Here is an 11,200-nt window from a genome sequence, read left to right as displayed (position 1 = left end):
TTCCTGCAGGTCATCATGTGTTTATGCAAGGGGATGGAGAGGGAGATGTCACCTGACAGCTTCTTTGTTCCTGGAGAAGTCCCTCCATGAACTCTGCCCCTCTGGAACATTCTCTGAGATATGTAAATAACTTCCCCTCTTGTTTGCCCCCAGTGTTTTTCAACCTGTTGCTTCTGTGCTGTAATTCTACAGGCTGTTTGTTATGCTAAGGGCAGGACCTCAGCTTTCTATCACCCTCTGGACTCTCCAGAGCTGCACCCTCTGATATTTAAAATTTCAGGCCTTAAATCTCACTGGTTGTTAGAACTCTAGAAATCTGGCATACATGGCATGTAGTTTTGTAAAACCAAATGTTATAGAGATTCCTCTTCGTCATGTGAGCTCCTTGGTATGATAGTCTGTTTCTTGCTTGTCTGTACATCCACAACTGCCTCCTCCCACTGTGCGGATGACCACAGTTTCACTCCCCACCATGTGTCTGCCCTTCTTACCATCTTTGATGTGGCTTCTTCTCTGCCTTTAGTTGTGGAGTTTGTTCTGCCAGTCTTCAGGCTGTTTTCTGGGTTATTACACTGAGGTGAGTGTTATCTAGTTGTATTTGTGGGATGAGGTGAGCTTAGGGTCCTCTTACTCTGCCAGTTTGCCCCCTCTCCTCTTGCTTCTTGCTGTGTGTTTTCAGTTGATTCATCTAACTGTATGATTCAGTTATCTTAATTTGGTCTGTGAGCCCTTCTATTCTGGTACCTCTGGGAGAGTCTGCCTAGTAGACTACTTGGAGACTACTATACATCAAGTTATTTGCTACTGTGGTGATGATTTACTTTAAAATAAATTTCATAAGATTCAAGTTTAATTCCATAATAAAGTCACTTTATTTCACTTGCCCTCCAGTATTAAGAGAAAGATGAAGAGAAGAAAATGCCTTGTGTTATGCATGGGAACATCATCCTTCATGTGTCAAAGCTGAATGGAAGTTGAAAACTCTGAACTAGAAAACTAGCATTCCAGATCAAAGGCTCTGAAATCCTAATCTGACACTACCAGCAGGCCAGACTGTCCTCCCAAATGCAGAGGTCAAAGAGAGAATATGGTTAAAAAGTGAGTGATGTGAAGAATTTCAGAGGTACAATATTCAATCAATTTCTTTAATATAGAAGTCAAAGATTATTCAATTTCTAGAAGGGTTTTTTTTTTTTTTTGTCTTCAAATGCTACAGAGAAAAGGATTGCCTGAATTTATCTAAATAATCTCATTTTGAAACTTGATTTTGCTTTAAAAGACTCAAACAGTTGACAGAGACAATATTATACTGTCTGACTTAAAAAAAAAAACTATTTAAGGGGATATTTAAAATGTGCCATTCTTTTTCAAAAATGGTTAATGTAAAAATATTTTGAAGAGGGGTCTGCCACAGCAAGTAAATGGAGGGGCCCAATGGTTTGGAGGCCACTCTGAAAGCAGATGAGGCAGAGGGTGAGGCCGAGGCAAAGAAGTGGCTTCTATGTGTGGACCTCTTTGTGTGGACTTATACGTGTGAACCTCTCTGTGTGGAGTTTGCCTCGGTCATGAGCTGTGACACCACCGTGGCTCAGTGCTCTCTGGTGGAGAATGACTGGGAGATGGAGAGAGCGCTGAACTTGTACTTTGAGCTGCCTGTGGAGGAGGGCGCTTTGGAAAGCCACCCTCAGACCCCAGCCAAGTCAAAGTCCTGTGTTGACCTAATGAATAAAGAAACAACTGATTCCATTAGTTCTAAAACCAGCACATCTGAAGGTATTATGCATTTGATTTTTACAAATGTTTGAAATATTTGATTTTCAAGTATTTATAATATTTGATATTTGTACAGAAGGTTATTCCCCCATATTGTAGCTACCTAAAGAAGAGAGCAAGTAGTGATGTGATTATTATGGGTCACGAAGAAGGATATTTCACAGCTATAATGTTGAAGATATCGAGAGTGAAATTTAAAATCCAGGATATCCCTTTTCCAAATACAAAAATGATGAAAAACGTTTTGTGTGTGTATGCAACTGTGTCGGGAAATGAACTTTGCCTTATGACTTCTCATGTGGAAAGCACCAAAGAGCATGCCAAGGAACAAATGAATCAGTTAAAAATGATTTTAAAGAAAATTCAAGAAGCTCCAGAGTCAGCTATAGTTATATTTGCAGGGGATACAAATTTAAGGATCACCAAGTTACCAAATGGGTGCTTTACCCAAAAATAATTTGTATGTCTGGGAGTTTTTGACAAATCTAGGCATTGCCAGTATGCATGGGATACACAAATAAACTCTAATCTTGGAATATCTGCTACTTGTAAGCTTCATTTTAATCAAATTTGTTTCAGAATAGCAGCAGAAAGTGGTCCTATTGTTACCCAAAGTTTGGACTTCCTTGGGTTGGAAAAACTGGACTGTGGTAGATTTCCTAGTGATCACTGGGGTCTTCTGTGCAACTTAGATGTGATATTATGAAATATTTTTCAAATAAGAGTTTTACATTTTCTGGTAATTTCATTCTGGATTTTGCAAATGTAATTTCTACTTATCTGGAAAGGTAGGCTTAATATGGAGGAATTGATATACTGTGTCACTGTAACAGAAGAAAACACTGTGATTTTATTTTGTAAACTGTGTCCTCAAATTTCAGAACTAAATATTGATGTTTATTTAAATTAAAGCATACCTAGTGTTCAGTATATGAGACTTCTTCTTAAAAGGCCACCAAGACCGTTGGAGCTTTTAATAATGCTCAGAGCTGCCAGCTGGTTCTCAAGTAGGGCCACATTGTCTCTGGGCTAGCCTTTATATTTTGTTTACTTTTAAAATCAGGCACCAAATAGTTTATATTTTAAGTAAATACTTAAAAATAAAAATAAGAGATTATTGAGGTTGGGGGATTGGATCTTTTCATTATATTTTACAAATTCAGATAATCTTAAATGAAAAAGCCATGATTATATACATTTAAATAGAGGACAACTATCCTATAGCAGACTTTGTCTTTGGCAGCTAATAGTACATAATTGGTCACCTGTAAGTGAAACCTTCTGATTTTAAATTCTTCAACTTTTCAAAATGCATATTTGTCAACATGTCACCATTCATGTTGCCAACAGGGGCAAATAGGCTTGATAATGATTAAAGTCAGTTTTATACCTGTACTGGACTTTTTTCCTAAGAGAAAAATAAGTGTGTAAAGAGGAATAATCTTTTAGATTTACTTCTTATAAAATTGAATTATTTTACAGAGGAGGGATAAAGAGCACTTTTTAATGTGCTTAAAGAAACATTTTAAGGGGTGCTGGGTGGCTCAGTTGGTTAAGTGGCTGACTTCAGCTCGAGTCATGATCTCTTACAGCTCAGAGCCTGCAACCTGCTTTGGATTCTGTGTCTCCCTCTCTCTCTGCCCACCCCTGCCCCCCACCCCACCGCCTGCTCACACTCTGTCTCTCTCTTTCTCTCAAAAATAAAATAAAAAGAAACATAAAAAAAGTTCAATATTCAGTTAAAAAAATATTTTTTAAGAGAAGTGTACTTTAAATAATTTTACTTGTTTAAAAAAATTTTTTTGAAGAGTAAATACTTCATGAATGCTGTTAGTATATTTTTTATTATGCGAAATGGAAGCAATAGAAAAATATTTTATCAGAGATGTCATGAATTTTCCTTTTTATTTCATTGGCATGAAACATGTAATATGAGTTTTAAATTAAGATGTTTAGTCATTGGAGCTTTATAACCACTCTTCTCAAAGCAACAACCTCTGAACATAGCACTGAATCATATAATCATAATTCAACATTCACCTCTAGCCAATCCCTCTATTCTGAATTTTCAGTAAAACAATTTAGTTATTTGAACACCAGCTGGTGGCCTATTCTCTATACTGCAAATAATAGAAGGATTTATAAGCTACTCATGTTGCCTCTTTTCAGTGTACCTAGGAAGACAGAATGTTATTTTATATATTAATCACTTCATAATCATTAATTATGTCCAATCTGTTCATCTGAAGTGAAGGAAGGATGTCCAAAAGAGGGACATCAAAGATTAATTTCAGTTAATTAAATTCTTAAATTACATTTCCAGCTGAAGGCTAAAGTATAGACATTAATTTAGTATGAAATTGATAGATAATTATATGTCTTGCATATATTTGTGTTTCTTCACTTGTAGAGAAATTTTAGAGAAAGTAGGCAAGGCTGCCTTACCTAGATGAAAGAAAGTTTGCAAATTTGATACATGTTTGGTATATAAAAGCGTTTTTAGACATCTCATGCTACTCTCCCTCATCAGAGTAGAAGGTAATCACAGGGAATACAGGAACATCTGGTCCTAAAAGTAAGTCATGTCAGAGAAGAATATGAAAATGCACAAGGATGTAGGCAAATAAGGGTGAATATCGTACAGTCAATGTCCTTTCATATGACCTTCTTTTTGTGTGTGTGTGCTCCCACTTATGGATGGCTTTGCTTCCTTCACAGTTCATGTTGTATTCTAAATTTGACATCATACAGGAATGAAAAGGATTTTTACTTACTGGGTCTCAGGAAAAAACAGCATTTCAGTCATAATATACAGACTACATAGATCTAGAATATTTTTAAAAGCATGATATAAAGATTTCTGTTTCTAGCCAAGATGGAGGGTAAATTGAGAGAGACAAGATTTGCTTTCCTGTCCAAGCAACAAATAACTTAATAAAATATATGAAAGAACAGTTTTTAAGATATTGAACATTAGGCAATGAATGGTAGTGATTCCCTTAACTAATAAATGAAATGAGATCTATAATTTCCCCAGGTTATTGGCTGCAGATTTCCCAGGCCACAAGGAAGAGAGAACCCAGAGAAAGCCTGGTGGTCTTCTTGAGTTGAGAAGATGAAGCAAGGAATCTGGGGAGGTCAAGGAAGCCATAGTTCATAGGGAAAGTGTCACAGAGGAGAGAGTTATGCAGAGAAAGGGAGAAAAATCTCTGGGAATCTGCAGAATCCTCTGTGTGTTTTCAGCTGAGCACTGATCTGTGCATGAGGGTTAGGAAGCTACTTGAGGCTGGAGAAAGAACCACCAGAAAGAATTAGAGGGAATAATTCCCAGGACTTGCAGAAGACATCAGCCACTGTGGGAAACCCCATAATTCTGGATGATAGGTAGAATTCTCAAAAATGTTTTGCCTCAATAGTGGCAAAATCAACCATAAACTAAATGCTGCTTTGTTCCTCCTAACAACCCTCACAAGCAAGACCTGAATGTATCACACTGGTTCTAAGTAGCTTAATAGCAGTCCAGAATAAGCCTCAACAATATTTATAGAAATGCAAAGATATACTGCATCCAACAAGATAAAATTCATAATGTCTAGGATTCAACAAAAATTATCAGCATGCAAAGAAGCAAGGTATTATCTATAAGGAGGTGAAAAATAATCTGTTCAATCAATCCAGATGTATCACAAAAGAATTCATAAACCAAGACAGTAAACAATTACTATAACTATACTTCCTACGTTCAAGAAATTGGAGTAAATATTGTACATGTTAGGTACAGCCAGAAGATGTTAAAAAGACCTAAATTGGACTTTCAGGGATTAAAACTACATTTTTTGAAGTGAAAAATATAGTGGGTGGGAGTCATGATATTGCAGAACTGATCACTGAACTTGAAGACACAGCAATTGAATCTATACAATAAGTAAAGAGAAAAAAATTACTGACTCCCCTCCTCCACAGACCATTAGTATTTAATATTTCTTAAAGTGCAAATCTATGGTAGATAAGATGAATCCTTTCAGTTTTTGCCTGCTTCTAAATGTCTTTATTTTGACTTCACTTCTAATTAATTAATTAATTAATTAATTAATTTTAAAATTTACATCCAAGTTAGCATATAGTGCAACAATGATTTCAGGTAATTTCTTAATGCCCCTTACCCATTTATCCCATCCCCCCTCCCACAACCCTCCAGCAACCCTTTCTTTGTTCTTTATATTTAAGAGTCTCTTATGTTTTGTGCCCCTCCCTGTTTTTATATTATTTTTGCTTCCCTTCCCTTATGTTCATCTGTTTTGTATCTTAAGTTCTTCATATGAGTGAAGGTATATTTGTCTTTGTCTAATTTTGCTTAGCATATTACCCTCAAGTTCCATCCATGTTGTTGCAAATGGCAAGATTTCATTCTTTTTGATTGCCAAGTAATACTCCATTGTGTATATATATCACATCTCTATCCATTCATACATTGATGGCCATGTGGTCTCTTTCCATAGTTTGGCTATTGTCGATAGCACAGCTATAAACATTGGGGTGCATGTGCCCCTTCCAAACAGCACACCTGTATCCCTTAGATAAATACCTAGTAGTGCAATTGCTGGGTTGTAGGGTAGTTCTATTTTTAATTTTTTGAGGAACTTCCATACTGTTTTCCAGAGTGGATGCACCAGTTTGCATTCCCACCAGCAGTGCAAAAGAGATCCTCTTTCTCTGCATCCTTGCCAACATCTGTTGTTGCCTGAGTTGTTAAAGTTAGCCATTTTAACTGGTGTGAGATGGTATCTCATTGTGGTTTTGATTTGTGTTTCCCTGATGATGAGTGATGTTGAGCATTTTTTCATGTGTTGGTTGGTCATCTGGATGTCTTCATTGGAGAAGTGTATTTTTTCACTTCATTTTTATTTTATTTTATTTATTTATTTTTAATATGAAATTTATTGTCAAATTGGTTTCCATACAACACCCAGTGCTCATCCCAACAGGTGCCCTCCTCAATGCCCATCACCCACCCTCCCCTCTCTCCCCCCCACCCCCCAATCAACCCTCAGTTTATTCTGTTTTTAAGAGTCTCTTATGGTTTGGCTCTCTCCCTCTCTAACTTTTCTAACTTTTTTTTTCCTTCCCCTTCCCCATGGTCTTCTGTTAAGTTTCTCAGGATCCATATTGACTTCATTTTTAAAGGACATTTTTACAGGGTATAGAATTCTAAATTAACAGTTTTTCTTTTTTCTCCAAGAACTTTAAGATACCATTACATTGCTCACCTCTTTCATTTTTTTTTCCTGATAACAGGGTAGGCATCATTCTCATCATTGTTCATTGTATGTAATATTTCTTTCCTTCCTCTGATATCAAGATTTTATCTTTATCCTTTAGGTTTCAGCCATACGATTATGATATGCCCAGTTGTGGTTTTCTTTGTATTTACTCTTCTAGGATTTCTCTGAACTTCTTAAGTTGATGTCTTCCATCAATTTTGGAAAATTCTCACTCATTACTTATGATATTTCTTTTTCTCTGTTGTTGTTTTTGTTCTGGGACTCCAGCTATGCAAATGATAGCCTATATGATAGTGTTTCACAGTTACTGGAGTTTCTGATTCCCCTTTTTAAAAAATGTTTTCTCTTTCTTTTTTAATTTGGATAATTTCAATTATCTTGTAATTCACTGATTCATGTGATGTGTTCAGTATGCTAATAAGCCCATCAAAATAATTCTTCATCTTTTTTTTTTCTTTTTTAGGATTATCATCTGGCTCCTTTTTATAGTTTTCATTTTTATGCTATAATTCCCCATCTGTTCACACGTTACCCACCTTTTACATGAAATTTCTTAATATATTTATTATTGTTATTTTAAAATCCCTCTGATAATTCTAGTATTGGACCATCTTTGGATAAGGTTTTAATTGACTGTTTTCTCCCTTAAGAACAAGTCACTTTTTGTGTGTGCATGATTGATGGTTTGATACAGAAGCTGAGGAAAATAATAGTTATACCCAGAAAAGGGCACATTCCTTTTGTCAGTCCACTAAAAAGAGGAGGTAAGTTGTGGGGAGATGAGTCAATCTCATCTGTAATTGAATTGAATCTTGGCTTGGCTATTTCTTTAGTTGGATTTATTTCACCACAGACTTCAATAATAATTTGTTCAAGGGATCAGAATTTTCTTTTTACCAGACATGTGTCTAGAGGATCTGTTTCCATTCTCCTGCTTTGCCTTCAACCTTCCTCAGGTCCTGGTTGTCTGCATCTCAGGGGGATGGTCTTCAACATTCTTGCCTCTGCCCCCATCCAAAATCAGTCATTGCTTGGTACTCGCTGGGAATCCCAAGTACCTAAAGAGTTCAGTTCATTCCTCCTCTGCTGCCTCAAGACTGCAAGAAACTGCCTATGATTACACCTCAGAGGAGAATACCTTTCAGCTTTCTTGCCCCTCTCCCAGTCATAAGTTATCACTGTCTCTAACTCAGTGTTAGGCCCCGAGAACTCATAGAACTTGTCTCCCTTCTCCTTTCCTGCCCTCAGAGTTCATGAGGTCCTTCACACTGTACCTTAGAGGAGCAGATCTTTCTCAGCATTCCTGCCCTTCCACTAAAATTAGGTGCCTGCTGCCTTGTATCAATCATCATAAAACCCTAGTGCTTGAAGGTTTCTTTCAGCATTCCTAACCTAGCCCCAGTATTTCTCATGATCACTCTGTGAAGGCCCATGAGGAAGTATTGAAGGTGGGCATATTCTGTCCTAAGGATTCTAAACTATCAAGGATTCTAAACTACCACACTTGGTCTACAAAATCAAAATTATTTTAAAAGTTCAGCAGTTTTCTTTTTACCTATTTCTCTGCAGGTTTCTCCTTTTCCACTCCTTCACTTAGGATGAAAGAAAACTGTTGGGTCTCTTCACTCCAGAGAGAGGTTTATAAGTTTCTGGATTTTATTAATTCATTATATATTTCCCCCCATATTTATCTCTATGATGAATTTTTAATAAATTATGATTTCATTGGTTATCTGGCCTGTTACTGTTAGGGTAGAAATGGCATTCTCTCTCTCTCTCTCTTTTTTTTTAAAGACTACATGTTAACTCAGTTATTAATGTCCATATAAAAGTCCCACATGAAATATTAGCAGATCACATTAAAAAATATACTATGACCAAATGATAAACATATCCACTAACATCATTGCTATTTTAACCTTGCACTTGAGCTATTAACCAATGCAATTAGAGGGAAGAAAAAAAAAAGCAAAATGTTACAACTGGAAATAATAGGTGAAACTATCACCTAATGGTGGTATGTGCTCCTAATATTTTATAATCTAATAGAATATTAGCATATATTAATAACCAAAAATCAATATTTTTAAAATATGAAAACCACAAGCAGTTAGAAGACATAATGGCAAATACAATTCCATTTACAATTGATATTAGATGAGCAAATATAGTATGGAATAAACATCATGACTGTGTAAATCAGACGTGAAAAAAATTTAAATATAAATTATAATTGAAAAATTTATAATTGAACATGTTCTTTTATAAAAAACTTGATATTAAAAAGATGTTAATTATCTTAAAGTTAATTCAAGCATTATTATAATCCTAATCAAAATAATAATTGTTTTTTATTTTACTTATACTTATTTATTTTTAATTTATTTTTTAAATTTACATCCAAGTTAGTTAGCATATACTGCAACAGTGATTTCAGGAGTAGATTCCTTAATGCCTCTTACCCATGTAGCCCATGCCCTCTCCCACAACCCCTCCAGTAACCTTCTGTTTGTTCTCCATATTTAAGAGTCTCTTTACTGGTTATGAATCTGTTCAAAATTTTCTATTTCTTCTTGTTTCAGTTTTGGTAGTGTATATGTTTCTAGAAATTTGTCCATTTCTTCCATATTGCCCATTTTATTAACATATAATTGCTCATAATGTTCTCTTATTATTGTTTTTATTTCTGCTGTGTTAGTTTTGATCTCTTTCATTCTTGATTTTATTTATTTGGGTCCTTTTTCTTTTTGATCAAACTGGCTAGGGGTTTATCAATTTTGTTAATTCTTCAAGTAACCAGCTTCCTGTCTTCTGCTGGTTTTGGGTTTTATTTGCTGTTCTTTTTCCAGCTCCTTAAGGCATAAGGTTAGCTTGTGTAGTTGAGATCTTTCTGCCTTCTTTAGGAAGGCCTGGATTGCTATATACTTTCCTCTTATGACTGCCTTTGCTGCATCCCAGAGGTTTGGGGCTGTGGTGTTATCATTTTCATTGGCTTTCATGTACTTTTTAATTTCCTCTTTAACTTCTTGGTTAGCCCATTCATTCTTTAGTAGGATGTTCTTTAGTCTCCAAGTATTTGTTATCTTTCCAAATTTTTTCTTGTGGTTGATTTCGAGTTTCATAGTGCTGTGGTCTGAAAATATGCATGGTATGATCTCGATCTTTTTGTACTTGTTGAGGGCTGATTTGTGTCCCAGTATGTGATCGATTCTGGAGAACGTTCCATGTGCACTGGAGAAGAATACATATTCCATTGCTTAGGATGAAATCTTCTGAATATATCTGTTAAGTCCATGTGGTCCAGTGTGTCATTCACAGCCATTGTTTCCTTGTTGATTTTGTGCTTAGATGATCTGTCCATTGCTGTAAGTGGAGTGTTGAAGTACCCTACTATTATGGTATTATTATCAATGAGTTTCTTTATGTTTGTAATTAATTGATTTATATATTTGGGTGCTTTCATATTTGGAGCATAAATATTTACAATTGTTAGGTCTTCTTGGTGGATAGACCCCTTAATTATGATATAATGTCCTTCTTCATCTCTTGTTACAGTCTTTATTTTAAAGTCTAGATTGTCTGATATAAGTATAGCTACTCCAGCTTTCTTTTGATGGCCATTAGCACGATAGATGGTTCGCCATCTGCTTACTTTCAATCTGAAGGTGTCTTTAGGTCTCAAGTTGGTCTCTTATAAACAGCATATAGATGGATCTTGTTTTCTTATTCATTCTGTTTCCCTGTATCTTTTGATTGGAGCATTGAGTCCATTGACGTTTAGAGTGAGTACTAAAAGATATGCATTTATTGCCATTATGTTGCTTGTAGAGTTGGAGTTTCTGGTGGTGTTCTCTGGTCCTTTCCAGTCTTTGTTGCTTTTGTGTCGTGACTGGCACGACAAACACTGAGGTCAGGGTCCTGAGGGTAGGGGAATGCAAGAAAAAAGAGAGAAGAGAAAGTTTGGGAACAGGAGGGTCCCCTGGGCTGATGGCCCAAGTGACAGCTTTATTGTTGCTGTACACAATCTTTTATAAGACTCTTATGGATCAGGTCATTCTAAGAATAAACAGGGTTTCACATGATCACTGCCAGCCAAAACATTTAGTTCTGTATACCTTGTGAACTTTCTGAACGGGTCACAAGAC

The 11,200-nt window shown here is 35.9% G+C and overlaps 1 pseudogene; it reads left to right on the top strand.

Moving 5' to 3' along the window:
- The first annotated feature begins 1,266 nt into the window (after window positions 1-1,266).
- Window positions 1,267-2,479, top strand: LOC124507454 (tyrosyl-DNA phosphodiesterase 2-like; annotated as a pseudogene).
- The last annotated feature ends 8,721 nt before the right edge of the window (window positions 2,480-11,200 follow it).

Source organism: Lynx rufus, unplaced genomic scaffold (assembly GCF_022079265.1).
Source record: "Lynx rufus isolate CCGP_SWC_20201006 ecotype Redwood Valley unplaced genomic scaffold, mLynRuf1.p SCAF_1, whole genome shotgun sequence".
Taxonomy (NCBI): Eukaryota; Metazoa; Chordata; class Mammalia; order Carnivora; family Felidae; genus Lynx; species Lynx rufus.
This window is presented reverse-complemented; position numbering and strand designations above follow the sequence as displayed.